We start from the raw sequence: 27,595 nt of genomic DNA on the forward strand, positions 1-27,595 counted from the left end.
AAGTCATCTAATACAAGTACTGTAGTGCAATCTCTATCATGAAAGTCAAACTTACAAATGCAGAATTATGTACAAAAATAACTGCATTCAAAAATAAAACAATTTAAAACTTTAGAGCCTAGAAGTCCAATCAGTCATACTTTGTGTTCAGCCAATCACTCAGACAAACAAATCTGTTTACGTTTGCAGAAGATAATGCTGCCCACTACTTAATTACAAAGTCACCTGAAAGTGAGAAGAGGCATTTGAATGGCACTGTTGTAGCTGGTGTCACACAATATTTATGTACCAGATGCACTAAATATTCATATGTCCCTTCATGCTTTAACCACCATTCCAGAGGATGTGTCCATGCTGATGACAGGTTCTGCTTGATAATGATCCAAAGCAGTGAGGACTGATGCATGTTCATTTTCACCATAGACTATAAGGGTTAGAAGGGACCTCAGGAGGTCATCTAGTCCAATCCCCTGCTCAAAGCAGGACCAATCCCCAAACAGATTTTTGCCCCAGATTCCTAATTGACCCCTTCAAGGATTGAACTCACAACCCTGGGTTTAGCAAACTAATGCTCAACGAACTGAGCTATCCCTCTCCCCAAAAAGTCATCTAGTCCAACCCCCTGCTCAAAACAGGACCACTCCCCAGACAGATTTTTACCCCAGTTCCCTAAATGGCCTCCTCAAGGATTGAACTCACAACCCTGTATTTAAAGCAGGCCAATGCTCAAACCACTAGCTATCTCACCCCTCAAAAAATAATTGGAGATATACCAATCTCCTAGAACTGGAAGGTACCTTGAAAGGTCATTTGAGTCCAGCCCCACTGCCTTCACTAGCAGGACCAAGAAATGATTTTTGCCCCAGATCCCTAAGTGGCCCCCTCAAGGATTAAACTCACAATTCTAGGTTTAGCAGGCCAATGCTCAAACCACTGAGCTATTCCTCCCCCATCTGAGTCAGATGCCACCAACAGAAGGTTGATTTTCTTTTTTGGTGGTTTGGGTTCTGTAGTTTCCACATCAGAGTGTTGCTCTTTTAAGACTTCTGAAAGCATGCTCCATGCCTCATCCCTCTCAGATTTTGAAAGGCACTTCCTATTCTTAAAACTTGGGTCCAGTGCTGTAGCTATCTTTAGAAATTTCACATTGGTACTTTGCATTTTGTCAAATTTGCAGTGAAAGTGTTCTTAAAACAAACAACATGTGCTGGGTCATCATCAAAGACTGCTATAACACGAAATATATGGCAGAATGCGAGTAAAACAGAGCAGGAGACATACAATATTCCCCCCAGGAGTTCAGTCACAAATTTAATTAATGCATATTTTTTTAAACAAGCATCATCAGCATGGAAGCATGTCCTCTGGAATGGTGGCCAAAGCATGAAGAGCATGAATCTTTAGCACATCTGGCATGTAAATATCTTGCAACACCGGCTACAACAGTGCAATGTGAATGTCTGTTCTAACTTTCAGGAGACATTTCAATTAAGTAGTGGGCAGCATTATCTTCCCTAAATATAAAAAAAACGTATTTGTCTTAGTGATTGGCTTAAGAAGGAGTGGGCTTGTAATCTCTGAAGTTTTACATTTTTTTTGAGTGCAGTTATGTAACCAAAAAAAATCTACATTTACGTTGCACTTTCATGATAAAGAGATCACACTACAGTGCTTGTATGAGGTTAATTGAAAAATACTCTCTCTTTTGTTTATCATTATTACAGCGCAAATATGTGTAATAAAAAATATAAAGCGAGTCCTGTACACTTTGTATTCTGTGTTGTAACTGAAATCGAGATATTTGAAAATGTAGAAAAACATCCAAAATATTTAATAAATTTCAATTAGTATTCTATTCTTTAACAATGCAATTAAAACTACAATTAATCACAATCTTTTTTTTTTTAGTTAATCATGTGAGTTAACTGCGATTAAATCGACAGCCCTAGTACTAACTTAATTTCCAGAATAACTAATGGGAGTCCTAGAACTGTAAATTCCAGCATTCATTTTTATCTTACAAAATAAGTATCTTTTTATCTTGATCACTGTTTGTACCAAGTTCTTTATGTTTTGATACACTGTGATAATGCTTTACACAGACATCTGTTATGCATCCAGCTCATAAATGACCTTCAATACAATTTACTGTAGTGTGTACTATACAGAGTTATTTGGTATCCACAGGAACAGTTACCAACTGATGTGAACTTCCTTCCCTAAAGAGCTTGTTTTGAATAATAAACTATTCCAGGGAGAAACACATTATCTTGTCTAATCAAATGTTAAAATGAGGCTAATTTCATTCCAGGGTTTTATATGTGTTACGGAAATGTGTGTGACAGTGACCTATCATTAAGTAATAACCAAAAAGGAAGATGGTGAAAACTGAGTAACAGAGACTGCACACATGAGTTTATAGCTACATTTAAAACTGTTTAAACAATTAATCAGAATAAAGGTAAGTACACACCAAGACTTCTATTGTTTAGTAAATACATTTTATAAAAGGTATATTTTTATGTAGCCTGTATAAAAGGTTTCTAACTATAAGTAGCATAACGTGGTCTTACTCTATACAGTTAGCTTAAAAATAAAAAAGTCCAAACTAACAGCAAAAGAAATTGTTCAAGCAATATTAACATATTTTTGTTACTCTCTATGGATATTTAGTCAACTGACTATTTTCTGAGTAGTTAAAATTCAACCGTATGACAGAAAAAGTATGTGCGAAAAAGCAACTCATCTACCTAACAGCACACACATGTAGGGCAACATATTGTTGCATATCAGAGAGTTAGTGCCAAGTAAAACTATAACTTAGCCCTCCCTGGTGTCTCCTCTTCTGCAACAGAGCAGGATCAACCCAGCAATCCCCTAAAGTTCTTGTGCTGGGGGGAAACGTCTGGACACTCCCCCTCCCAATTTCTGCCAGCAGGGGAAAGGCGGGGGGCAAGAGCAGTGAGGGAAGAGGAAGAAATGAAAGGAAGACATTTCAAAACCTTTTTCAAGCCCTCCCCAATCATCTTCTACAAGCCTCTTACTGAGTGTAGGGAGGAGAGGATCCCATAGCCTGGCAATCAACTATGGAGAACGGGGAAAAATGGGATGGAAATTAGTTTGCTGGCACTCAAGAGTAGTAATTAGGAGGAAATAATACGTAAAGCTATTAAAAATATACTGTACTGATTGCAATGACTACAGCCTAGAGACAATATATATTTTACTAAGTTACTCTAATCTAAATAGATTCTCAAGACTGAAATATTACCCACATCTTTCAGACAATATACAGCAGCAATGTCAAGAATTATTTCAATATCTAGGTAATATTTTAGTTCTGTTGACCTCAGAGCCAGTCAGTCAATAGCTCTATACTCAATATTAATAGTACACTGACAAAATATGTTTGAGTGGTATAAAAGCTGTATTGATTTAAGTCTGAGATAACCACATTACTTACAAATAGCAAAAAAGACAGTTACCTTTACACCATAACTAGTGTTCTTCAAGATGTGTTCCTCATGTCCATATTGGGTGTGTGTGCTTGCCACATGCACTGGTGCCGGAAGTTTTTCTCTTAGCATCCGTAGGGGAACAGCTCCGGTGTCTTTTGGAGTGGTGCCCACATGGCGTGGTATAAGGGGTGCCACTGGCTCCCCCCCACCCTCAGTTCCTTCTTGCCAGAAACTCTGACAGTGGTGAAGGAGGGCAGGTTGTGGAATGGACATGAGCAACTCATCTTGAAGAACACCAGTTACGGAACAGGTAACTGTCTTTTCTTCTTCAAGTGCTTGCTCATGTCTATTCCTTATTAGGTGATTCCAAAGCAGTACCTTGGAGGTGGGTAGGAGTTCATGGACATGTATATTGCAACACAGCTCTGCCAAAACCAGCATCATCCCTGGCCTGGTGAGCGATGGCATAATGAGCGGTAAACGTGTGCATATAAGACGTTGCGGCTTTACAGATGTCCTGGATCGGGATATGCACCAGGAAGGCCGCCGAAGATGCCTGAGCTCTCATTGAGTGGACTCTGACAATTGGCAGTGGCATAACCCCAACCAGGTTGTAACAGGTCCTTATGCATGAGGTGATCTAATTGGAAATCCTCTGCGAGGACACTGGGTGACCCCTCATCCTATCTGCTCTAGCAATGAAGAGTTGAGTTGATTTATGGAAAGGCTTGGCATGTTCTAAGTAAAAAGCCAAGGCCCTTTTGATGGCCAGAGCATGAAGATGCCTCTTTTCACTGGTCTTGCGTGGTTTGGGACAGAACACTGGGAGGAAGATGTCCTGGTTTATATGGCAGGTGGAGACCACCTTCGGCAGGGAGGCCTGGTAGGGCCATAGCTGAACCCTATCTTTGTAGAAGACTTTGTATGGTGGTCAAAGCTCTAATCTCAGAGACTTGTCTCGTCGATGTCGCTGCCCCCAGCAATGCAACCTTCCATGACAGGTGGAAAAAGGAGCAGGAACCCAATGGCTCAAAGAGTGGGCTGGTGACACTAGAGAGGACCAAGTTAAGATCCTGCTGTGGGATGTGAGCCCATAACTGCGGGAACAGACTCTCAAGCCCTCTCAGGAATCTGACCATCATGTCATGGGACAACACTATCTGTCCTTGGATCGGCAGTGAAAAGCAGAAATGGCTGCAAGATGCACTCTAATGGAAGAGTGATCCAGGCCCTGGTTCCTCAAATGGAGCAGGTAGTCCAGGACAGTCTGTATGGAGGAACATGAGGGAGAGATGCCACGCTTGAACTCCTAGTGGGAAAACCTCATCCACTTGGCCAGGTAAGTCAGTCTGGTTATGGGCTTCCTAATTCCCAGGAGGACCTGTTGGACCCCTTCTGAACAGGTCCATTCCTCCAGGTTCAGCCACACAGCATCCATGACGAGAGGTGGACGGACTCGAGGTTGGGGTGCAGGAGCCAACCATGGTCCTGTGACACCAGGTCTGGTCAGTTGGGCAGGGGACAGGGAGGGGCTGCTGTCAAGCACATAAACATGCTAAACAAATGTTGGTGAAGCCATGCCAGGGCGATCACAACAACCTGCACTTTGTCTCTCTTGATCTTCACCAGGACCCTGCTGATGAGTGGAATCGGAGGGAACACATACATCAGGCTCCTTGATCATGACAGGAGAAAGGCATCAGAGAGGGAGCCTTTGCTCAGACCTTGCTGAGAACAGAACCGTTGACATTTCTTGTTCTGTCCACTTGGGGAGTTCTCCACCTTTGGAAGATCATGCAGGCTATCTCTGGATGGAGCGACGACTCGTTGTGAGAGGAAAAGTCCTTGTTGAGCTGGTCCACCCACGTATTCTTGACGCCGAGAAGGTGACAAGCTTCTAGGTGCATTTCGTGCCTGATGCAGAAATCCCATAGATAGAGCGCCTCTCAACAGAGAGCCGATGAGCACGCTCCTCCTTGCCTGTTGATGCAGAACATCAAGGCTGTGTTGCCTGTCAAACTCTTACCACCTTGCCCGACGGGTGTGGCATGAAGACTCCACACCACAGCTGGCCTGCTCAGAGCTCTTTGATGTTTATGTGCTACTTCACCTCCTCAGAGGACCACATCCCGTGTCTGGAGGACGCCGAGATGCACATCCCAGGAGAGGTCCAAGGCCTTCGACACCAACTCGATGGAGTGAGGGGGTTGTTGAATGAAAGCCCTTCCATGACTGTCCTGAGGTTGGTCCACCATCGCAGCATGAGTTCATGCTGCCATGTGGCCCAGAAGGCATAGACAGACCCTGGCTGTAGTCAAAGGGAACATGGAGACTTCCATGATGAGGTTCATCAGCATGTGGAACCTGTGCCTTAGCAGGAATGCCCTGGTGCAAGTCAAGTTGCTCTGATGAACTCTATTCTCTGCACTAGCACTAACGTTAACCTTTTGTCATTTACCAGAAGGCCCAGAGAGTGGCACGTGGCTTGAAGTACTGCGACATCCCTTTAGACTCGAGACCTGGAACTGCCCTTGATGAACCAGTTCTCGAGGTACAGGTAGATCTGGACCCACCGCACCCAGCTGTAGCAACCCCTTTACCTCCTGCACGAGGAGACTCTCATGAGAGGGGTCCCTGAACAGAGAAGGCAGGTGGGAAGGGGAGGCAGAAAGGAACTAGAGGGTATAACTCTGTTCCACTGTGCTGTGCTGAGGACCCATTGGTCCAAGGTTATAGCAGTTCAAGCAGGGAGGAAAAGGGAAAGACGGTTGGAGAACACTGGGACAGATGGATCCAGGGAACAGTCTGGTAGGTCGCCCTCAGGCACACCCTTAAAACGACTATTTGGCCCTTTGTTATGGGTTAAGCCTAACTGGCCAGAGGGTGGAGGCGGGTGGCTCGGGTGGTGCTTGTAGACCTTGGCTCATTTGTGGGGCTGGTCCTGCCGCGGCTGGCTCCCCTGGTCCCGAGGCCGCTGTGGTTTGAACCACTTATGTGCCGGGGCTGGGACATAGAGATACAGGGTTTTCAGGGTGGTGTGCGAATCCTTGAGGCCATGCAACTTGCTGTCCATTTGCTCTGCAAATAGAGCTTGGCCACTGAAGGGCAAGTCCTGCATTGACTGTTGGGCCTGAGGACAACCCAGAGAGGAGCACCCAGGAGGCTTGCCACATGGAGATAGCAGAAGCCATAATGCGGGCAGCAGTGGCGTCTGACACCACCTGGAGGGCCGCCCTGGCTGTGGTCGTGCCCTCATCGAGGATCGCTCGGAAAACCTTCTTGGAAGCCTCAGGGAGTGACCCTTTGAACTTGGCCATGGCTTGCCACAAACTGAAGTCATATCGGCCAAGGAGGGCTTGGTGGTTGGCCGCTCTCAGCTGAAGGCTGGAAGACAATAAATCTTATGTCCAAAGATCCTTACGATCTAGCCTCCTTGAGTCTTTATTTTTGGGGGTGGCCCCAGGTTGCCCTTGCCTCTCTTTGTGGTTAACTGCCTCAACCACAAAGGAACTAGGGGCTGGGTGGGAGTATAAGTACTCATGCCCTTTGGTTGGCACACAGACTTGCGTTCAGCCCTCCTAGACATAGCTTTGCGAGGGCAAGCGATGGCAGGACGTCCCTCTCAATGGGGAACGGTGCTGCTGAGGCAGGGAAACAGGCATAGGTTCCAAAGTGGGTTTTCCTCAAGACTGGGATACTGCTGAAACTGGTATGGGCGGCACCGGGAGCGTCAGGATCTCGTAAGCTGCTTGAAGAGCCATGGGTGGTGATGGCACCTGAAGCTGGTCGCGGCCTGCACCGCTATCTGGAGTCGCAGGTGAAGTACAAGAAGAGCTGCACTGCTCAACTTGAGCTGGGACCCGACTTCCTGAAAGGGGAATTGAGCTGCTCAGCACTGGTCATGGCTCTCTCCCAGCCCTCTCCTTTCCCTTGCTGGAGGTAGGAGATCATCCCTTCACATTCTTCTTTGGCTTCATGACCGGAGCCATGGAAGGAGACCGGTGCCGGCTTGTGGACAGCACTGGCGGAGCACTGCACACGGACACCATGGTGCTCGGTGCTGAGTTGGACCGCTGCTCTGGTGCCAGAGTGAGTTCCAAGTCCATTAGGAGCACCCTTAGCCGAATTTTGCACTTCTTCTTCCTGTTAGGTTTAAAGAACTTGCAGATACGGCACTTGTGACTTATGTGCCCTTCGCCGAAGCACCTTCGGTAGCTGGTACATGGATTGCTGACGGGCATAGGCTGTTTACAGTGATTGCTGGGCTTAAAGCCTGGGGACTGGACCATTCAGGACTAACAAAGAGTTGAGAATTACTAAGGGGGAAACTAAGAAACTTCTATTTATACAACTATTTTACAGGTTTTAAAAGTTTGCAAGAACAGAGAACGAAACAACGCTAACCAAAGCAGCAGATGTTCCAGCACCGTCACTGGCAGCAAGAAGGAACTGAGGGTGGGGGAAGCCGGCAGTGCCCCTTATACCATGCCATGCGGCCGCCACTCCAGAGAGTGCCAGAGCTGGTCCCATACGGATACCACTGAGGGAAAAACTTCCTGCACTGATACATGTGGCGAGCACACACACCTAATATGGAATGGACATGAGCGAGCATTTGAAGAAGAATTCTAGTTTATGCAGGTAATCTCAAATGAGAGCAAATAAAAATTTACCATGCCACATCCATCATATATTTTATGCCATATGGTTCGCAGAAAAACTATTTTAGAAATACTTTAGGAATGAGTTTTTAAAAGTGTATTGGTACTATTTTTCATACCCCTCTGTTTGAAAAACTTGATTCTCAACCTATAAGGACTATAAGACTATCAGGTTAAAAATCCTATATTTGAAAAAGATTTTCAATTTGCTACAAACAGAGATCTTATTTTCACTATTTATGAACTTGGCTTATTATTTTGCCACTGTTTTAATCAAAATATACAAACACTACCAATTTCTTTCTTTAAAAAAAAATTCTACTCAGGTGCATAACCAGGACCTCCTGAACTAACAGAACACTGCAACATTTGGGTTGACAACACTGAAATGGAATACTTTAAAATGTCCTCTTTATGTTGGAATTTTTAAAGTGTCAGGGAATTTCTTCTGGTTTTAGCCTCTATAATTTTTTTTAAACAAATCCTACATGTTAAGCCAAATTTGATTGTGTCTCTTTCAAGCACTTCTGCAAAAAGAAATCAGATAATATCAGCTTCCATGGTTATGACTAACAATCTATTCTGAACTCATTTTGGAATGTTAAAATTTTCAGATAACTTGCATTTTGCCATTGGTTGAGTTCTTTTCAATTGGCTACTTTTATATTTTTATTCCAGTCTCATCAAGGCTAACGAATTTTTTCATACGTTTGTGACACATAGACTAATATCAGTACTATTTTACTTTTTAAAATACAAGTAAATATATTTTAATAAATATAAATCTGTCAGGATCAGCCTGCACTAAAAGAATACATGAAGAAATATAAATGTTCTATAATACATTTTCCCAGCTCATGAAAACAGAAGTATTAAATACTCTTGGGTAAGAACAGGCTGGTATCATATGCCCTCTAACAGCAGCTATGTTCTACTGCAGGGGTCAGCAACCTTTCAGAAGTGGTTTGCCGAGCCTTCATTTATTCACTCTAATTTAAGATTTCGCGTGCCAGTAATACATTTTAACATTTTTAGAAGGTCTCTCTCTCTAAGTCTAGAATATATAACTAAACTATCGTTGTATGTAAAGTAAATAAGGATTTTAAAATGTTTAAGAAGCTTCATTTAAAATTAAATTAAATGCAGAGCCCCAGGCCTGGTGGCTAGGACCCAGGCAGTGTGAGTGCCACTGAAAATCAGGTTGCATGCCGCCTTTGGCATGCGTGCCATAGGATGCCTATCCCTGTTCTACCGGAATACTGAAATGGTTGACCTACAGGGCGTCTCTCACTGGTCAGGAGAATGAACTTTCACAAGAGCTGGAGCTGAGATATAGTAGATTAGACTATTTAAAAAAAAAAAAAAAATCAAGATCAATGTCCCAGTGTGCCATTTAATGAAGCTTTATCCTCACCCAATATCTACAAATGCAGTATTATACTGGTTTATATAATGGTTTAAAAGCTGTAACATGGTATGGAGGAATATCTTTTTCTTTTATGGATAACTGACCATATATGTAGTGTTTGTATATATCTAATATGTCTTCTGTTGGGTGACATACCATACCAATTCAGAGGGACAGGCTTGATGGTCTCCACAGTAAAAGGTCTTTTCAGCCTGTAGTTATATAGCAAGGTCTACAAAGAACAGTTTTCTGCTATACAAAATCTGCACAACTAGACCTGTGGCATGCTGTATTTTGTAGCCCATAAAGGTTAATAAGTGACCTCTTTTTAAAAGATGCTAAACTAACTCTGTGTTATTTAAAGATCACATTAATGCTTGGTTTAGGAATAGCTGCTGCTAATAGAGCAATATTTCCTTTCTGAAGAAGCATGGATAAAACAGATATATTTGCACTTCCATCACTCAACCATACTCCACAGACCAGACTTCAAACCCAAAATAGTAAAGTGAATACTTTGCACCTTTTTGTCAGGGACTGAAAGATTTCCCCTGTCTTGGTCTTTCCAAGAATCTTGGTTTGGCTATAAACTAAGTATTCCCCTCACCCATTCTCAGCCCAAATGAGCAAGATGATTCAGCATTTGACACACTGTTTTAAAAAAAAAAAAATGAAAAAACACTCAGGAAAAAGATAGAGTGTAGGAAAGAGGAGACGGAGATACTATTTACATAATGTAAACAATGGGAAATGTACACACCTGGTAAGAGAGTAAATGAGTTAGACTTTCAGTTGGCTAAAACAATGCCCTCATGTTTTGGCATCTATTTCACCAACTACCAGCAAGAACCCACCCAAACAACATTGGGAAAAACAGCCCAAAAATAGAAAGCATTGTCCGAGTTCACTCAGTCAATAAGTACAGCAAACAGAGCAAACCAGCACTCCCAATAGCAGTAAGAGCATGGAACTCCCCCAGCACTCTCATCGGCAGCCAGAGCTGTGGCCTGTCTCCTGAGTCCATAAAATCACCCTGAATTAATTTTTTTTTATTTCTATTGGGTGTTTGGAAGCCTAAAAACCCATGTGTATTATAAAAACAACACCCAATTATAAGAATTCCAAGCTCTTTGAAAAAAGATGACCAAGATCATGGGAAAACTAAGAACCTGTCAAATTTGGATGGCACCAGAGCAGGTCAAAGTCATAACATTATCTATGTAATTTATTAATATTTATCGTACAAACATAAGATAAGATTGGTAATAGCTATGGCATTTGGTAATATTTATGATATAAGCAGCATACCTCTCCTAATTATTACACAACAAAAACAGGATGGGGTATCTTTAATTAGATGATGCCCCAAATAAGTATGATTGGATGAGATGTGCCATCAAATTCATTCTATTTTTTCTAAAATCCACTGTCAAGCTCCATTTTTCTTTTCCATTTAATATACTTGTTGCTGGAAAAAATAATCAAATCCTAAAGTAGTAAGATGCAGCAGACTATTAAAGGAAATTTTCCTTGCCTGTGTATTTTCTTGCTTTGAGATCTTCTATTCCAATCCAGACAATTACACAGAGTTCTATCCAGACAGCAACTGATGTCAGTCATCTCTTTACCAATAGAAAGATACAGGTATAAAGGGCATGGCAGCTCCAAGACGTCCACTGAAAACTTCAAAAGGAACACTCTAAAGTTCAAGTCTGTATAACTCTCAAATTCTAATATCTAATTTTAAATCAGGAGTGAAACTAATGATTCACTGGTACACTAGATTTCAAAGAAAGAAAATAAAAAGGGAAAGAAAATTTCTTCTCTCTTCACTCCTATAAACTAGTCCAGATGGTCCAGATGTTTGGGAGATCCCTAACAGTGAACTAATATGCTAAGAACCAAATTTTCAGAAGTAGTTACTAATTTTGTGGGTCTTGTCCATGTAAGTAAAATATGCAGGATCTTGACAACATCCAGACAACACAGTGAATTGTGGCTAGGGTGACCAGACACCAAATGTGAAAAATAGGGACAAGGGGTAAGGAGTAATAGGCACCTATATAAGACAAAGCCCCAAATATCGGGACTGTCCCTATAAAATTGGGACATCTGGTCACCCTAATTGTGGCAAAGAGTAGCCAAAGTTATCTGGTGCTTCAGATTAAGTGTAGTCATTGTTTTAGGTCTAAATTCAGGCAGCATTTTGATGACAACATTGTTTTAGTGGAAAAAATCATACATAGCTTCTAATTAGACATGACCTGAAACATCCCTTCCCTGACAGCAGAAGCAATGGTGAGACAAAAGAGGATGTTTAGGGACAGCATCCCAAAAGGTTCAATGGACCAAAGAACAATTAGCACTAAATTCAAGCCCGAGATGAAGATAAGGATATATTTTACTTTTACGCACACACACACGTGTGTGTAGACTGCAGTCCTAACTTCTCCATAGCTTTCAATAATCAACACATCTGATGGCTAAGGAAATAATGATCCAGTATGCACCAGAAACTACATGAGCTGTTCAGCATAGTTTAGTGGGCACTCAATGTACAAGCCAGTCTGAAGCAAATGGATGAGCTCTGTATACTGGAGGGGATCTACTCTGCTCTGCTAAATTAATGGGGGGCAAGGGGAGAAGAGTTCTCTAAATATCAGAATACGTCAGGTGGAAAAAAGGGTTTTCAAGAGTGCCGCACTGTATATCTAACTTTGCACAATACAATTTCTTTAGGTTTGTGGGTTCCATAGACAAGTTGTAAAGAAGAATTGTGGTACAAAAACAAATGAGGGGTTAAATTCACTAATATGAAGTTATTTGCTGTATAAAGCAGCCTTCTAGAGGATAGGTAAGAGACATAAATGTTGTGCATAACCACTAGTCTCTACAGCACCAGGTCTCTGACCCAGAATCAACAAGTCCTGATGGCAAGTAGTCTGACAGGGCTTTGTACATTTATGTTTACCAGTTCTGCATGCCACTGCTTCCTTAGCCAGTTCAGAACTATGCAGAATGTAGGTTCCAGGAGACCTACCTATTTTCTGCAAGTCCCTAGCAATCACAGGCCAGGCAGGAAAAGACAACAGGATGAACCTCCACTTGTACTGCCAGCCTGTTTTATTCTGGTCTCTTAGAGTATGTATACACTGCAGCTGGCTTGTGCCAACTGTCTTAGGCTCATGGAACGCCAGGCTAAGGGGCTGTTTAACTGCGGTGTAGAGATTGAGATCTGCCCCCAACCCTCTGCCCCAACTTTGCAGGGTCCTCGATCCCAGACTCCAACCTGAGCCTGAATGTCTGCACTGCGATTAAACAGCCCCTTAACCTGAGCCCCCCGAGTCCGAGTCAGCTGGCACATGCCAGCTGGAGATGTCTAATGGCAGTGTACACATACCCTTGGACATGCTGGAATGCATGTTGACTTCCTTGTTCTTGGAGGCCATTAGCCTCCTACAGTTGAACATTTCTGCAATTGAACAGTCTAGCAAGTTAACTTCCATTCCTCCGAATATACTGTGTCCTGCTCATCGTATTGGTTGCACTGTTTCTCTTTATCAGTATGTAAATTACAAACTGTGACACAGAGGATCCTTGGCAAAGGGTCTGCTGTTCTTTGCAAATAACTCGTCTCAGACCTGACAAACTCACTACACCACACACATCTTGCAGTATATTTCTCCACAAGGGGTAACATGTAAGGCATCTTCAGAAAGCTCATAACTCATTAAGTCTCTTAACTGCAAAATATATGTAGGGAAATATTGTAAAGAATAATTATATTGAAAGTATGCTTTGTGGTCTTGATGCAAGAGTTAGGTCACCAAGGGATAATAAGTCTTAGTCATGGCCTCTTTCACACATGAGGGGAGGAGCCAGCCCTCCCTGTTTAGCCAGTGATGTAGTGCAAGGCTCAGTTGTCCAGTCTTTCTCCAACCCAAGAGCAGCAATTGGAAAGCATCCAAGACAACTGCAAACAATCAAGGTAAAAAAGGAACATTACAACAAAACAGGCATTTAGTCTAATGAAGAGAGACAATAGACTGTTTCAGTATAACAGAGTAGGGAGAGGCATTTTGCATCCTTTCACTAATGAGACATCTTGGGAAGTAGGGATGTTCTCATGAAAAACTGGATCCTGGTTGCTGTGAAGCCAGCTAGCTAGGCAACAGACTGAACTTTGCAGGGGAAACCTACTTTATTAGACAGGAAAGGTAACTACTGTTAATAAGCATAGACCAAAGTTTGCATTTTATGATTTTGTTTTGTAACTATTTGTTTCCACCACTCTCTCATTTCTAGTTAACTCTCCTTTCTCTTTCTTAAACAAACCTACTTTCATTTTATTACAAGTGCTCACAAGTGCTGTGTATTATACAGGAGAGGTGGATTTAAGGTAAAACTTGTAAACTGGGGTAACTGCACCTTTGGGGGCAGAGGATCTGGGATTTCTATAAGTGTCCTGGATCAGGGACTGTATATCACAAGGGAATGAAAGAGACTTGGGGACTGGGTGCACCTATTGTTAACCTGAAAGTTGAGGACAGGGCTGGCATAGCCTTGAGCAGCGTGCTTGAGCAGCTAACACCCAGCCACCATGGACAAGACTCCCTCTTGTAACAAGGTGATTCTCAGTCCTAGGTGCTCCAAAATGGTCATACAAGCTAACTGGAGTAATTTTGTCCTGTCCATGACATCAAATAGTTCAGGGCTTGTCTACACTTACCGGAAGATTGCCACTGTGGCGATCAATGCATCAGCAGTTGATTTAGTGGGTCTGCTCTCCTGTCGACTCCTGTACTCCACACGATTGAGAAAAGTAGGGGGAGTCAATGGGAGAGCGTGGACCCCACGGTAAGTAGATCTAAGCTCCTTGGTCCCAGTAAGACCAAGGCACACAGGCACGTCCATTCCAAAATTTTCCAGAAGTAGAGCAAAAACTGAACCTGATCCTGCACCTCAGTTATCTCCACAGTTAGTAAGACACTGACCAGTCAATGATGAACTGTTCTCCTAACTAAATCCCAAGGAGAAGAAATCTTTTTTCCTTGTTTATTGTGTGCCTATGGTTTTTTAACAAATTGCAGAACTACCTAATCACTATCTTAGCTGCTGTTCTGTGTTTTGACACAGATCAGCCAGTCATCCTTCCTCCTTAACATGGTTGCTAGTAGCTACCTTGCTCTTAGCAAAGGTTCTTAGAACTGTGCCCGGCCAGATGAAAGCCTTACTGGAAACACTGCCCAGGAAAGCAAAGAACAGGAACTGCTGATGGGGCTAGAGAATTGGGATATGAAGAAACCCAGGGAACCACCTGTTAGAACTATGGACCCAGTGCTTGAAAGTCCTGCCACTGTTTGATTTTTTGGGATGAGTGCAGGGGAAAGACCATGCTGTACAGGTACCTTTCCAGATTCATATATACTTTTTCCCCTTAAATAACAGACTAGAGAAAGATTCCTGGAAGCAGGGGAGCTGTAACAATTTGTATAGTGAGGGTGCTGAGAGCCATTGAAACAAATTGTAAATCCCTGTATATAATAGAAACCACTTCAAGTCAGCAGGTGTGGCAGCACACCCAGCACTCCTAGTTCCAGCTCCTATGCCTAGAAGGTCATAGAGGAGGCAGACAGCTGTTAGGTTGGTCCGAGTAAGAGGACAGAATGGGGAAGGTCAGTGGGCCATTTCAAACCTTGAGATGGATCCCAGGTTATTGACCTCTTTTCCACGACGGGATCTTCCAGAGTCTGAGCGCCCCCCACAACCTCCCAATTCAAGCAGAAAGGATCTTGCTGACCTACTCTGAGTAAAAATAACTAGTTTGCCATTTTTTAAATGGCAGACAGAAAAAAATGGATATATTTTTCAGTTCAACCCAGATAACCTGACAGTATTTAGTGGATATCATATTTCTTTGTCAGCAATACAAAATTCCTCCTCACTCACCATAACATACAAATATATTTAACCTTTCTTCATCTTCACTATTTCTTGTTGCAGTTTTAAATGTGGCAGTGACCCAATTTTGGGGAGTGGATTTGTTTTATACAGATAGATCCCTCAAAAGTGTTTTACAGCTTTCTAATTCTCCATACTGTGAAAAGGCTTTGAGAAAGTGAAACTGATTTGCTTGAGCTTTCATCACAGCACATAGGTCACTTAGCAGAGCACAGGCACAGAGGACATAGATAAACAGAGGAGAAAAAACAATGGAGAAAAGCAAATTTCAAAAATATTTTAATAGTGAGCAGAGGCGTTCTCAACCAGCAACCCCTTTCGTATTTCTGCGCCTTTTGTCAATCTACAGTACTCTTTCCCACAAACCACATGTTCTGAATCATTTAAGACCTAAATTGACATAAAAATAACACATGTTCTTCTGCTTGCAGCATTTCCCAAAGGGAGATCAAAAAGTTCAAAACATTTTTTTCAAGTAATACAGAACAACAGGAATGCAAGAGAAAAAATTGTGACATCATGGTATTTTTAAACATCATATTTTTCTAAAAAGAATAAGGGTTATTAGAAATGGACTTCTCAAATTGGAGACTAATTTCCAAAAAATGTAAGTAACAGTGAGCAGATTTGAAAGTACAGAAATCAACCAATAACAATGGCTAGTTTAAACAGCAATTTACCTATTTATAATACAAATAAAACTAAAAGACAGTGTATTTATTGTATACATGTTCCTAAAGTCCTATTTAGGTTTCTGTAAAGAGCTGCTTGGAAACTTAGGGGGGAGGGGGGAATCTATATAGAATTTCACCCTATATATTTTTCCTTTTAATTACTAAGTATTTTTACATGAAAAACAGAGTCTCTGCTCCTTAGCTGGTTCATCCTGTTCTTTATTTCCCAACTTGTGTTGTCTTCTGTTTATAATATAGTAATTCACCCATCAATGGAGGCCTCATCTACACTAGAAAGATGACCCATTGCTGACAATGGACATCAGCCATGGGCGAAGCTGAACGAGTGCTGAACAAAGTTTAGCGTAAGTGTATCAAAGACAATATTCAGAACCATTTCAAGAAGAGGTTAAAATCTTACCAAGTTCTAAAAAATAACTCATCGTTCAGAATTAAAGCTGTTTTGAAGAGATGCCTATACGTTCATTTCTTTGTAATTAATAATAATATTAATAAGCTTACTATGTGGACAGATTTAAATTGCCATTAACTATTCATTTCCTTGCTCTTAGGTGCTTGAGTCTTATAAGTAATATGATAGGTAAGTACACTGTTGTCATTTTAGAACCTTTCACTGCTTCCTGAAACAAAATTTTTGTTTTCCAAGTGTTTTTAATTATTTTTCCTTTTGTAAAGGTAAAAATTAAGTTAGTTTCTAAATTTTAAATAAATGGGATGGAGTAATCTGCAGTTTATTAAATTAAAGGAGTGACCAGAGATGATCAAGATAATAGTAGTTAGAAATGAACATCCATAATCCCCCAGTTAGTTTGAAATTGTTACGTAAAACATCCATCAGTGGGCTATTAGCCAAAATGGTCATGGATGCAATCCCATGTTCCGTGTGTCCCTAAACCAGTGTTTCTCAATTGCGGCCACCAGGGGATTTTTCTGCAGCCAGGACAGTCTCCTGGGCAGAGATTGGGGGGACGGGAGGAGGGGCAGCAGGAGCCCCTGCCTACAGCGCCCAGTTGTGGCTCCTGGATGCACTCCCTTGAGTGCTGCCAGCCAGGGATTGGCACCCTGCACCACACAGCCTCCAGGGGTTCCGGGCAGCACCTCTAAAGACACATGGGCTACAACAGGCCTACACATAGGTGCAGGGCTCTGGTCCAATTGTACATTATTAATTGCAGGATTGGGGCCTGATTTAACACCCATTGAAGTCAGAGCCTCCCATTGACTTCTATAGGCCTGGGATTGTACCCAAAGAGAGCAGTAGAAAAAAGCACAATTGCACATGAGCAATACATCATTCTAATATCTTGCTTTAGTGACTGTAGAATACATTCCACCAGGTTTTTCTCTTCTGTCAGTTTTAGTGAGGGAGAATCTAGTTTAGTTTTCAAGTAATGGAAATTTCTTACTTATTTTACTATTTATGAAAACTGCACATTGCAAAAGTCAAAACGTATCCAATCTAGTGACATTTATAAAGCATTTATCACTGTGGGACTGTACCTGAGCACTGCATTTGGATTACAGTAGAACCCTTTTTAAAAAAAAAAAAAAAATCAAGTAATTGGGGTTTGAGAAATTCATAACACTAAACAGCTCATAAAATTGAACATCTCAAAATTACATTAGGTAAGATGTATAAGCTAATTTATTAATTGTTCAAAGAGCGAGCTAATAGCAAATAACAACAAATTTAATGATGTGCCTGTTATAATCTTGCTCTGCTCACTGCTCAAGTACATACACTGATACCTTGCTGATTGAGAGATAAAAATAGTTCATATAACCGATTATTCACAAGATGCATAAAATCAGGGCTGTTAGTGATGCTACCCTTAGGTAGCAAGCAAAGTCTATTTATGTTTCAAATTTTATGAAAATTCAATTTCATTTGCAGACAAAGGGACACAAAAAATTAGATATCTTGAAAAATTTTCAAGAAGGATATATTGTTTTAATTACAAAAGAGTAATTTATTCAAGCTTTTCTAGATTTCAGTGTAATTTAATCCTAAAACTTCCCATTCTTCCTTAAAGTTACAAAAGGGATAAAAGTTAGCCTTAACTATGGACAGGCTAACCACTTCTTCGCAGTATACCACTGCTTGCAGAGGATAGAACCTGGCCCTCTAAGCTGAAAGAACAACTCTGGTAGCTGCCAGCTACGAATGGTCCTTACATTCCTTAAGGTACAGCCACAAGTCAATGGAGGGCAGCATGTTCATATTAAGAGAACCCTGTCCCATTGTCATCCATAGTGTCCTCTGCTAGTCCCACTCAAGTCAATGGAAAAATACACCCACTGTCCTGAACGAGCAAAATTCAGCCCGTAATGCCTATTTATATGTAAATATTGCTTAAAATTAGGGTAGATTCTGAGCAAAGTCACATGACAGAAAATGCTTTAAAGATAGAGCTGGTGATAGAACTGTTTTTGTTTTCTGGAAAAACCATCTACTTCTACCTAAATTCATTTTTCATTGTTTCCCCCACCATGCCCCCTACCCAGAATTTTAGTTCTACAAATAAAAATATTTAAACCCCCAAATACTGACTGTGTTACTGCATAATTTCATATGGTTTTGTCAACTAACATTTTACAAGAAAATATAACCTGATCAAGTTGGCTATTTTTAATCTAAAGTATGTTGTTGGGTATTTGCCTGACTCTTAGAAAACAGGCTGTAAACAGAGGTACAGAAACAAAACTAATGTCAGGTAATTTCAGTAGACTACACCAGTAGCATGTAGTTGTATTAAACATTAGTCCATGGTAATAAAAGACACTACTATGAAATATCCTTTCAGCTAGATAATTAAAATTGTAAAACTGCATCAGAGTAATGATGTATAAGGCAAGGAGGACAAACTGTAAATACTAGTCCAAATATTGAAGTATCAGGATCTATAATTTAAACAGAAAGATGTTTAGTTAAATAATTCAATGCATTCATTGTTTTAGCATCACAGTAACAACCCTGTAAGTTAAGGCGGAAAAGACACTTTTCCCTCTATGATTTCTGTTAATAATACACAAATATTTTTTGGGATAGAAATTTCTCAACTTATGCTGGAAAGCTGCATAAGAACATAGTATAAATAAATGGCAAGACAAGAGGTGAAGGCTGATCTTTTCTGTATTATAATAATTCAAAGCTGTATTTACTTTTCACAATATTGAGATGGGGAAGATGCCAAAACCAAACATGGAATTCAAAACCTGTATCAAACTCTACCCCTCCCTGCCCAACTCTTCGCTTTCCTCTCACTAATTGTGACTCCATTGAGAGATGATGCCTGTGTTTGTCTACGGCTCCCTGCCAGAGCTTTAGCCAGGCAAACCATTGGGGGCTTAAGTAGTTTGCCATTTCTCTCCTTCAGCAGAAAAATGCTATTTTTTTTTCAAATAACAATTACTAGCTGTTGTGGCCTGGAGACTTTAACTGTAATGAATGTGCTGTATTAACTCTTCTGAATAATTTCCATGAGGCTGGAGGGGAGAAGAAATGTATTGCTTTATTTCCATTCTGCATAGTATCTAAATCAACCCAAGATCAGGTTTACTTTTCCAAGCTTGAACATAATATAAATAATGCCTTCATCTAAAGGAAAGAAAAGCATTAAATAAGGGAAATTTATTTGTTAAACAAGAAAGCTTGGGGTTCATTACAGGAACTCTATATTATAGTCAAGTTAAATTTTAATGCTCAGGTGCCTTGATCTATAAAAATTGAATCATCATCAAGCAATAAACATTTACAAAAATCAAATCAGATTTGGATATTACTGGTACACTAGAACTGTAACATTCAAGGTTTTCATTTTCAATATGGCCTTGCAAATAAACTATCCTTGTTTAATTTTGCATTAAAAACAATATGCTAACATTTCTTTTGATTCTCTCCCAAAGCACTGATGACCACCTAACAATACTACAATAAGCAGTAAGTAACAAAGAAAATTAAAGTATGTACTTGCTCTCATACATGTGACATGCCCACTCGGTGTCCTTATACATCAACTAATTAGAGCAACTAAGACTCAGTGTATTAAGCTAATGGAAATCAGACACATCTACACTAAATCTGTATGCATACATGTACTAGAGGAAAGGAAGCACCAGAAATCCAACTTCAGTGTCAGTTGCTAATTAAAGCCTGGTCTACACTACGCGTTTAAACCGATTTTTGCAGCGTTAAACCGATTTAATGGCGCACCCATCCACACTACTAGGCCCTTTATATCGATATAAAGAGCTCTTTAAATCGGTTTCTGTACTCCTCCCTGACGAGAAGAGTAGCGCTAAAATCGGTATTACCGTATCGGATTAGGGTTAGTGTGGCCGCAAATTGACGGTATTGGCCTCCGGGTGGTATCCCACAATCGCACCAACTGTGCCCGCCCTGGCACCAGCGAATCTTGAACTCGGATGCCAATGTGCCAGGGTCACAGAAAAGCCCACGAACTTTTGAAATTACTCTGTCTTGCAAGCGTGATGGAGCTCTTGAATCAGCACAGGTGGCAATGCGTCCAAATCAAAAGAGCTTCAGCAGACTCATACAGGAGATATTGATATGATCGCTGTATGGGAACAATTTTCTATCAAGCTCCGTTACAGAGACGAAGCAAAGCGTTTGAAAAAAAATCTCCAGGCTACACAGTGCTGCGTGACAAGTGTAGAAAGCCAATGAATCAAATGGACCTCATGAGGGAAGGGGGTACTGAGGACTCCAGCTATCCACAGTCACAGCATCTCCGAAAAATATTTACATTCTTGCTGAGTCCAATGCCTGTTCAACCACTTGTCCGGCGTGGTTCGGGTATAGCTCGCATTTACTTCCTTCCCCCCCTCACTGAAGAAAAGGGAAAGAATCATTCTTGACTCTTTCAAGTCACCTTTGATCTTACGACTGCTCTGGTAACGCGATGCTGCAGCAGTGAAGAGCAGTATCCGCTCCTCTCCCCTCCGGGCAGATGTGCAGTAGACTGCTAGCCATCTTGTCATCAGCCCGTGAGTGCTCTGGCTGCCTCAGTAGGCTGACGGGGGGCATAGGTAAAATAGGAATGATTCCAGTCCATTCCAGTAGTGAGTACAGACGGCTTGGCACCGTCCTCTCATAGCAAGGTCTACTTTCCATCAGCCCCCTCCCTTTCTGCGTAAGAAATGAATTCTGTACTGCCTGGACATCATTAGCGCGGATTGCTGGGCTACCTCTCCCCCGCACCGCTTATTGTCCTGCTGGACTTCATTAGCAGCAGGATGGCTGGGCTCCTCCTCCCCCCCAACGCTTAATAGTCCGCCTTGGACTTCATAGCACGGGATGGCTCGGTCTCTCCCCTACACGTTAATGTTCTGCTGACTTCATAGCATTAGTGTAATCTCACTAACAAATCACTGTTCTTATTCCGCATTTTTATAACTTCAGTACAAGAATGGAGAGGACACTGCCACGGTTAAGCCAGGAACGGTTGGGGGAGGGACGGAAGCAACGGGTGTTGAGGGTTGCTTGAGGGGCACCCTGTGAATGGCATGCAGCCGTTATTTCTGCGGGATCTGAAGTGAGGCCGCTCGTCTCTCTTGTCACTTGTTCCTCTATACATTGGCCCATTATGTTGGCAGGACTGACTCTATTTTTAGATAAACCATAAAGGAGGGATTGACTCGGGGAGTCATTCCCATTTTTGCCTTTGTGCCCCCGGCCGACCTCAGCCAGGGGCACCCATGATAGTAGCAGACGGTACAGAACAACAGGTAACCGTCATCTCATTGCCAATTTACAATGGCAGCAGACGGTACAGAACGACTGATAACCGTCTCTGCTATCGTGCAAAAGTAAGTGAATGCTGCTATGTAGCGCTGCAGTATTGCCTCTGTCAGTAGCATCAGGTAGACATACGGTGACAGTAAAAAAAAAAAGCTGAACAGGCTCCATGGTTGCCATGCTGTGGCATCTGCCAGGGCAATCCAGGGAAAAAGGCCACGAAATGATTGTCTGCCGTTGCTTTCCCAGAGGAAGAAATGAGTGATGACATTTACCCGGAACCACCCGCGACAATGATTTTTGCCCCATCAGGCACTGGGATCTCAACCCAGAATTCCAAGGGGCGGGGGAGACTGCAGGAACTATGGGATAGCTACGGGATAGCTACCCACAGTGCAACGCTCCGGAAATCAATGCTAGCCTCGGACCATGGACGCACACCACCGAATTAATATGCTTAGTGTGGCTGCGTGCACTCGACTTTATACAATCTGTTTTACAAAACCGGTTTATGTAAAAATCGGAATAATCCCGTAGTGCAGACGTACCCTAATTGTTAGTCTGTATCACAAAACAAGTGCTATTGGAACCACAAAGAAGTCTCATCCTGTTACATCATAGTTACTTTTTTCCAATATCCACTTTATTTCCATCCCAGTTTTCCTCAAAATGTCCACTTTTGTGCAAAAGAAAAATAATTGCTACCAATTGCATTCATATGTATATTATTTTTCCATGTCCTAAGTGTCTCTTTTCAATAGCCTCCTCCTCTAGTTTTGGAAGCGTTAATCTAAGGTATTTCCTTTCCATATTTGACAAATAATACATTTGAGAAAAAAACAAAAACAATTTATTGTTAAAAGTTTCAGTCTAGATCTTAGAATTTGAAGAAACCCAAAAGATATAATTCTTCAACTTTAAAGAGCAAGTAGGTTTTAAATTTTGACTTGGTACTGCTGCAGTACTTATAATGTGATGCTCAGAGATTAAGACTTATGGCCCTCTACCCCCATGAAAAATAGTAAGTAAATCCCTAAAGTTATTAAGAGAGGTAACAAAGGAAAGTCAAACCAAGCCATGTTTGCCAATATTCACACTATTTTTTCCATCTGTTTTGATCTTTTCACTTATAGTGTGGTACATTTTCTCAGACCTAAAGAACATGAAAATACTGCAAATCATATTAAAAACCACAAATATAAGATGGTATTATTACACAATTCCTTTGGGGGTTAAATCAAGCATGAGTTACAGGAAAAAACAAACAAACATTCTGAGGCCAATTAGGGTGTTAACTAACTGAGTGACACCAATTTTTTTAACCATTTATGGACTTATTTATATAGTGGTTTTCATTTTTATTTAGGTACTTATTTGGGATACAACTTTTACTACATATGGACCTAATTCTACACTCTTTACTCAAGCAAAATGAGTTCAATACTTGTTACACATATTGTGTCTGTCAACAATTGCTAGACTTTACTACAACTCTGAATAAGGTTTACTAGCGCTGTTTTAAATGATATGATGAAATGCCTAAAGAATGTCTATGTAATTTTTAAACCTGACCACAAATATTTTCCTGTTTATTTTAAAAGGTATCAACATACAATGTTGATTTTTAGGGGAAAAACTGAAGTGATGCTGTGAAAACCTCAAACTACAATACCTAAGTAAAGTGCAATACACTAAAAATACAGATAATTTTAAATATTTTTACTGTCAATATCTTCATTAATAGTTTGCTTTTAAAGGACTGCATTTGAGAACAGTTTACAGATCATTACACAGCTTGTGTTCTAAAATTGTAATTTAGACTAGCATTCTAAATTCATCACATTAATTTTCTGTTTAAAAAAGTGCTTAACATCTCTAACAGTATTAGAAATTTTTAAAAAGTGAGGAAAACGTTCTTTTGAGAGCCCTAACAAAAGCAATTTGCTAAATAGCACCAGCATTCATGTTTACATGTTTTCTACATTAATCAGTGATTCAGTCTGATTAGCTACTAAAGTAACATCAGGAAACACTTGACCACTCAGTTACAATTACTGTACACAGTTTCTCCACTACCTGTTATATGCATACTTAGAGCTGAGTTAAACATTCTGTGGAATAGAAACAAGTGTATATATTTAGAAAAAGAGTTTAAAACTACTTTAAAGATCTAAGGAAAGCAAAGGAAAAAGGCAACTTGTGGGAAGCAAGTTTGTAGTGCCTATTATATTCAAATATTTCATTGAAGTTCAATAGTCTTTAACAAATACATGCTTATATAATACATCATGTTTTTCCACAGCTAGTAGCATAATATGCCCTTAATATGTTCACTCCGCTTCACAAAGGGCAAAAAAACCCATCAATACAGGATTTAAAATGGCACAAGTCAATTCCTGTTAACTTTAACAAATATCAGTCAACACTTTGCCAAAAATAAAATAAAAATCCTCTCCTAAATACATCACAGATGTTTCTACTTCAGTTGTAAAATCCCTGTGCAGATGCTATACTTAACAGCAATATAAGAATAATGGTATTAGACTCATTTAATGCAGCTGTAAAAAAATTGAACGTATAATATATACATTAAGTAAATAAATATTCTGATAGTTTCTTCCTTTTCTTGGATTATGTAAAGTCCTGCAAAATATAATGGTCAAAGATATATTATTAATACTCATAAGGGTATGCGAAAATATACCTACAGATTACAATAATGAAGCAATGTGTTCTTGAATGCTGTCTGTCAGCCCAAGGTAATTTGTTTTGGTAAAAATATGTGAACATTTAGTAAAGTATATATATAGCTTCATGATTTTAATCAAAATTAATGAAAGACAACACTAAAATGGAAAATTGGAGATAAATTAGCAAACAAAAAATCTTAAGACAACTTCACTAAGCAAAATTAAACATTTTAACATGGAAGATTATATATTTCTGCAAAAATACTATGGAGGTACACTGAGGAATTTAAAGATATTACAAAGCAATTTACTCTTTAAAATTAAAAGAATGTTTACAGCACTAGTGATAGATCTTCTACAGTTATTTTAACAGATAAATAAAAGAAAAATCTCTTAACATGTAGATTAAAAAAATAAAACAAAAAACCCCAACCACCCTCATGCTAGTCCTTTGTCGGAAGATGAAATCCTGGCCCCATAAAAGTCAATGGAATTTTTGTCATTGACTTCCAATGGGACCAAGATTTCAATCTGAGAAAATAAATTTGTTTTCAATGCACTTATTTTATGAAGACAGTTTTCAAAATTAGAACCATGATTAATTCATGTAATTTAAATAAGCATATCCAAGTATATCCAGTGTATCATAAATATACCTAAGCTATTCAAAAATTTTTGGCCCTATTGTGCCATCCGTTTTTATGCTGAAATCCTTACATTTCAGTAGGAACTTCTTAAAAATGAATAGGACAGTACACAGTCCTTTCATCACATTTTACATGTAATTTATTTGAAATTCATACTACACTAGGAAAAAAAATTATATCAAAGACTAGACATTGTAAACTATCTAAAAATGTTTGGTAAGTTTTTAGTGATTACTGAGACTTCTTTTATTGTCCTAATAAATTTAAAATATACTGATTGAAATCCTTGCCTGATTGAAATCAAAGGCAGAACTCCAATTGACTTCAGTTGGGCCAAGGTTTAACCTAGTATCTTCAGAAATTAAAAGAAATAAAGTAAATATTAACTATTATAACATCCAAACTAGTAAAAACTTGACTGGCATTTCCATCATTTAAAAAGAGTTACTTTCTTATATTGGAGAAGATAACATATTATACTGCAAATGTAACACCTGACCAAACACTGAGTTTAGTGATTTTTTTTCTTTGTGCAATTTTAAGTGGACCTGATTTATTGATTTATCAAATATTTAGATTGGCTTTCCTGTTTCAGAAGGCCATATTCCATATTTCTAATGTTAATTATAGAATTACTAAAACTTAACAGAAGATGCATAATTGAATATCCTCCATGGTACAATACTTATTTTAATATCAGTCCTTATTTAAAAAATGGGTCAAATGCTATGCCAGTAGAAAACATTATTTTATTCCAAGTTTCAAACTTTGGACCTTTATCCTGCTTCCACTGAGATCAATGACAAAACTCCCTTTGACTTATGTTACAGTAGAATCAAGCCCTAAAGCATATATTTTTTCAATCTCAGAGCAAGTCTACATTACAAAATTAAGTCCACCTAAGTTACATCGATCTACAGTCACCACAGTAGCTTTTGCACGTTCACGCTATGCTCCTCGTGTCAGCAGTGTGTCTCCTCACCAGGAGCGCTTGCACCAATTTAACTGTCAGTGTAGGGCATTGTGGGATGGCTTCTGAAAGGCACCAAGTTGATGCAAGCAATGCAGTGACTACAATATATCAACCTAAGTGCTACACCTCTCATGGTGGTGGAATTATTAAGTCAGTGCAGTGGGTGAGTTACATTAGTGGGAGCTACATTTTAGTCTAGATGTTTACAGAGTTAGGTCGATGTACTCTGCCTTACATTGACCTAACTCTGTAGTGTAGACCAGGGCTCAGTCTTACTCATATAATTCCCTGGAAGCAGAACCATATTAAAATTATAAAAGGAATTACCTAGCTAAAATGTAGATATGTTAAAAGTACTAAATCGAGGAAAAACACAAAAAATGTATTTGCTTTCCCTCTAAATCAGCATTAATTTTCTTTTCTTTTTTTTTAGTACAATTCTTATTTTTAAACAGCTATGTCACATCATTTCAAATGTTTCTTTCTAAAAGACAGTTTCATCTAAAAACAACAATAAACTGTCCTGCACTCCTTAAGTTTTCTTAAAATCAAAGTAGATTTAGAGTCCACATGGAAATTAACATAGGTTAGTTATTCCAACAAAAATTTCCAGCTGAACCTACCAGTAAGCCAGGTTTGCTAATATATAAGACTTTGTAGAGTCAACAATTACTCAAATTTGCACTTCTATCCTTATTAATGTAGATATATACAGTGTGTGACTGACAGAGAGAGAGACAGAGAAAAAATACAGAACAAGTTTGAAGACAAATAAAAGTAAAAATGCCACACTTTAGTCCACTTTAAGACATGGAAAAATAGATACACTTATGAAGACTCACAAAGGATGCTGTATATTAATTTATTTTATACAAATTATTAAGGGGCAATATTAAAGAAAAATAAATGAAAAACCAAAGAAGAAATCAAATGCTAAAGTTATTGAAATAAACTTCAGAACTCAAACATAAATCAAAGACTATTTAAGTCAACCTCAAATTCCATTTCAAAAAGGACTGTCATTTTCAGTAACTCATATCCACTAAGTGAACAATCATATTGTATGCGGGCATACCCCACAGTTGCAGCTTTCCCAGCAACTGAGTTCTGTGTTAAATTGTAACTCTACAAGATGTCTGATTCTTTATTTATTTAATATTGAACCTTCAAAGCACTAGATTTATCAGAGGCAACAAAACCACACACCAGAGTGTGTTCGTAATATATGAAAGAAACAAGTATTTTCCCCTCCACACATTTCCACCTGCAAGTTAAACTGGCTTTAACAGCCTGAAGACACCCTATAGTAAATGACTGCTTTGGCAATACTGACAATAGGAACAA

General features: G+C 39.9%; 1 protein-coding gene across 3 annotated transcripts in view; it reads right to left on the reverse strand.

Moving 5' to 3' along the window:
- GNAL (G protein subunit alpha L) overlaps window positions 1-27,595 on the reverse strand; it is a 349,295-nt gene that overhangs the window by 178,811 nt on the left and 142,889 nt on the right. The gene's annotated exons all lie outside the window — the stretch shown is intronic.

Source organism: Chelonoidis abingdonii, chromosome 2, assembly GCF_003597395.2.
Source record: "Chelonoidis abingdonii isolate Lonesome George chromosome 2, CheloAbing_2.0, whole genome shotgun sequence".
NCBI lineage: Eukaryota > Metazoa > Chordata > Testudines > Testudinidae > Chelonoidis > Chelonoidis abingdonii.